This window comes from Cricetulus griseus, chromosome 8 (assembly GCF_003668045.3).
Source record: "Cricetulus griseus strain 17A/GY chromosome 8, alternate assembly CriGri-PICRH-1.0, whole genome shotgun sequence".
Classification (NCBI taxonomy): Eukaryota; Metazoa; Chordata; class Mammalia; order Rodentia; family Cricetidae; genus Cricetulus; species Cricetulus griseus.
In genome coordinates this window covers 50,534,716-50,539,509 of record NC_048601.1, presented here as the reverse complement: position 1 = coordinate 50,539,509, position 4,794 = coordinate 50,534,716, and the positions used below count along the sequence as shown (strand labels likewise).

The following is a 4,794-nucleotide window of genomic DNA, read 5'->3' as shown; positions in this document are numbered from 1 at the left end:
TGGGATCCTGACATGAGATTTGGGTTTAAAGCAAAGGCTAGAGGTATGCACAACCAATAAGGGCTGGTCAAGATATGGTCCCGCCCATCACTGACCCGCAGTCAGAACTGTATGGAAACTCTTTCCAGAATACAAGCCTCTCTCCTGGCTGGCAAGAGGTTTCTGCATTTCCTCTTCTCAACATGGGACTTTTAGGGAAATTCTAATTCATTAGGGTTCATTGTTTCAAAAGTCTGGGAGTCAAAGACAAGGGAAAGGTATCCCTTTAGAGTATCTTCAGTCCTGTCAGGACAGTTACACAATCTAATGCAGAGTTGTGTGACTTTCTTTCTCCTGGAAGTCCCTGGTGATAGCTGCAAAGAGAGCAATGGTAATGGAGACCCAGTGGCTCTGGCTAGCGCTTGGAGCTAAAAAGATTGCGGTACTGTCTACCCATCCATTACATCAGGTGAAATAACAGTTCTGATTCAAAATAGGAATGAAGGTGGTGTCCTCCAAACAACCTCAGCAATGTTCCAAATTTTCTTCTGACATGGATGGATGCTTTGGAGGAAACACAAAATACCAATTTCTGGCACAAAAAAACCAAACCGAAACAAAACAAAAAAACACAACCACCACCAAAAAGCCAAACCAAAAATTTGATGTGCTGTATTGGCACCCTTCCAAACTTCATCTGGTAAAATGATGTTCAGTAATATGCTTAGAAATTCCTCAGCACAGAAAACACATTGGTTCAGAGCAGTTTGTTGTTATTTTAATAATAATAGCAGACCCCCAGTCATTCACTGTGGTTTCCTCTGCTTTAAAAGATGCTAACACTGAACATGGTGTCACATACCTATAATTCCAGCAACTGGAAATAGGAGGGTCAAGAATTCCAGGCCAACTTGGCCCACATAGTGAGATCTTGTCTCACTAGGGAAGGAGGGACAAAGGGAGGGATAGGTAGATGGATGTGTACCACAGGCCTTTCCTCTGTGGACTCGGTTTTTGGTAATGTTTTAGCACGTGGGCATTGTTGGACCTGGTACTACAGCTGTTGGGGGCAGTTTCTCCCAGCCTCCCGTGTGGGCTCATCTCAGAGTCTGCACCCATTCTCAGACATGCCCTGGAGCTCTTTCTTTCTCCCACTCTTTCCCTTTCACACGATGACATTTAATTAACTATCATTTTTGCTTGCTTTTAATTAAGGAAACACTGTTTGCACTCTTCTTGGAATCATTCACTGAATGCCATCTAGACTCTTGACATTTATTTAGGAAATAGCATTTTGCAGAGTTTTTATAGCATGAATATTAGATGATGTGGATAATTCAAAAGCCTGGGCAGAAACAGGCTCATATTCCCCCTCCTGCATATTCTACAACAGTGAGGCTAACCTTGAAATCTAAGCTGCACTTTGGGTTTACACAATGATTGGGAAATTTGGAGAGTATTTTAAGCTAGCCACCCAAACTTTGGCTATATTTTGTGAAATGAGATATATATCTTTAACAACAACAACAACAACAAAAAGACTGGGGATGTAGTTCCATAAAGAACACTTGGTTAGCATAGGCCTGATTTGATTCCTAGAGCCACCAAAATAATTGTCTTTGGGAAATGATTCCCTTTACTACCAGCAGTTTTTAAACATTATAATTGTCAAGGGATTCCCAATTCTCTTAAGTAAAAATTTTGAGATCTAGTTGTGGGTTCCTGAAAGATGTTGGGGGGTATGAAGAGGAAAGTAAAAATGGCAGCAGACAGGAAGGAAGAAAGAAGGCAAAGGGAGGAGAGAGGAAGATTTGCTAACCTCTTTTTATTCCTTTTGCTGTATTCAGGTCATTTATTCTTTCTAGTCAAGACACCAGCACTACTTGATCTTAATAAAAGCTTGCTTTGTTGTAAGAAAACTGGCCTCTTCTCTATGATGCCTACGGAGCAGGGGTTGTTCGAGAATTCACACATCTCTTAAGATCTGCCAGGTAAGGATATAGGCTGTAGGGCCTCTTATTTGTCTCCAAGTTGTCCTGTCTGGTTTTCTATAATCTGAGGGCAATTGCAAACTTCTTAAAGAAGCAAGCTAAAAATGTGTATGCAAAGACACTGAGCTCACACAGGGTCTCAGTTCTCAGTACTGAGGCAAAGAAAAACTGAGAAGAGAGAAAGTACCACATGGCCTTAGGGAACAGCAACTGGAGGGGCCATCGGAAGATTTAAACTTTCTCAAATTATGTAGGTATATTCTCATCTAGACATATCATATGCATTAGTGAGTATTAGTGTCTAAATAATTGGCATATGACGAAATCTTCACATGACCACAGATTTCTGGCCTCAGAAGCATCTCATTGGAGAATTTCAGAAGGCTCTCTCAGGCAGCCATTCTTATCACCTGAGTTCTTTCCTCTTGCATCTTGCACTGAAGGCTAGTTTTGGGTACTCTTCAGGTAGGTTCTGCTTTAAAGAAAACATATGATGCCATATGCCCATGCTATATTCTAAGCCCTAGAGCCTCTACTCCCTGAGTTCTCTGAAGATATCAAGCAAATTAGTATTGGAGTGTTGGAGAGTACTGTACTGGTGAAATAAGATGAATCTGCGGCTCAAAATTTAAAATATGAAAAACATGTCTTTGACTAGGGAGCTCATGGGCTATTCAGGATGGGAGTTGTGTCAAGACTCTGGCTTTATATTGGGCTGGAATCCCAGTTCTGCTACAGATGAGACGTGAGCAAGCCATTGCACCTTCCAGTGCTTCAGTTTTCATCTTTATGCCCAGATAGTGGGACACAATTACTTTCACAATTACTTTCAGGAGGCATCAAACAATATTCTTCTAAAGTCTGGACTAAAGACTGAAAACATGTGACTATATACACATGTAAGGGCCAGGTGATGAAGTAAACATAGTATCCAGCCCCACCCATCACTTCCTGAATTGTAAGGTGAGGCAGCAATGCTTGTCTCCATCCTGTGTGAGTGTCCTGCGTGCCTGGTCCTCAGACCCCCAGCCAGGGTTCCTAGCTACCTCTCCCTGTTTAATATCTCACAAAACTAGCCTTATAGAAATTTCCAAAAACCTTGCCTCTGTTAGTTTGAATCTAGTCACTAGAGGCATGGTAAAAAGCTCTCAGGGATGCTGGCCTGGCAGTCAGAAATATGTCTGAGCTAACTGGGGTTTCCTGAAATGAGGAGCGGGTGGTGGTGTCAGTCCATGCTAGTACACAGTGTTGCAGAAGATAATGCCAGTTTGACTTTATTTTAACCTGTATGCATTCATGAATACCCCGGCTTCTCTGGATATAGCTGCAGCTATTGAGCTAGTCAATATTGGCAGGGTAAACTTATAGAGAGCTGCATCCAAAAATGATGCTGAATGGAAGTTATATGTAAGATGGAGGACTGTGGCAGTGTCCATGGTGATGCAGAGCTCCAGTAGCAAGGACACCTCAGAGACCAGATACCTCTTAGCTTTGACGGCATACTCACACGATAAGGGAAAGCATTTCAGATGACTTCAGGAAACAGTAGAGCAAAGAAACCCCCTCAGACTGCTGTCCAATGGAATGCACTGAAGGCCAAGATCCCCATCACAGTTCTCCATGATGCCCAGGATTCAAAAGTAGGTGTGGTCCTTTGAATGCCAGACCAGTAGTGAAGGAACTCAAGAGAAGAGTTAGACATTGTGGCTATGGCTTCTTTCCAGCAAGTCAGCCTAGTAGGTGTAGCTGTTGGAATTCCACTCAGTGAAGGCACAGTCTAGATGGGCTAAGACCTCTACCCAGCCCTCATGTCTAGATCCACCACATAGTCAAGAGTAAGAGAGGCCATAAGAGGTCTACATTTGATAATTTTGTTGCATTATCTGACATTTGTAATGTCCCAACTGCAAAAATCATCAGTTGAGAGTGTTGGGTCATCTTGTTGATGAAGGAAAACCCTTGAAAATAACTTTTAAAAAGAGGAAACTACTATGTTCTTCAAATGCACCAGTCTTACAGACCAAATGGAAATGAGGTTAGAACATTCTTTGGTCTTCATCTAAGCCAGAAGATAAATAATGTCACCAACAAGTCATTATTTAACAATGTTGTTTTGCAGAATAAAGACCTGTTGGATTCTGCCCATAGAGACCTCACTGCAACCACCACTGCTTTTAAATATACTTAGTCTAACTCGGTGTGCTAAGTCAAGTCAGATGCATTATTCACATTAGAGTAGGAATAGTATTGGATATACTATACACACCTTGCAGACTTGTTGGTGACTTTGACATCATCCAAGAGTGTTTTCCATGGAAATTAAAGCCAGAGTGAAGAATTCGGAACCCTCCAACACCATTGATCAGTATGTGACTGTCACCATTGGTGAGGGTGAGGTGGACAGAACTAAATGGAGTTGCAGCCTACATTGCGTCTCCTTTCTGTTCTACTGCTGACAGGGTTGTGATTAAGGTTCACAATCAACTGGAGGATCTTCAACTCATCCATCCCTGGTCTTCATTCATATTGCTTCAGAGTTTGTAGTGAATAAATTATGTGTGGCATTTTGAAAGTACCCTTTAGCAAACAAATCATTTGTGGCTTTATGTTTTTTAAGTTGGGGACTGGAGAGATGACTCAGTTGTTAAAGGCTAGGGTCAGAACTAAATAAAAGGAAGTAGCCGGGTGATGGTGTTACAAGCCTTTAATCCCAATACTCAGGAAGCAGAGGCAGTCCTATCTCTGTGAGTTCAAGGCTAGACTGATCTACAGAGCAAGTTCCAGAACAGGCTCCAAAGCGACACAGTGAAACCTTGTCTTGAAA

At 42.0% G+C, this 4,794-nt stretch overlaps 1 pseudogene; it reads left to right on the top strand.

The window, feature by feature from the left end:
* Positions 1 to 367: 367 nt before the first annotated feature.
* On the top strand, positions 368 to 4,426 carry LOC113834162 (annotated as a pseudogene).
* Positions 4,427 to 4,794: the final 368 nt, after the last annotated feature.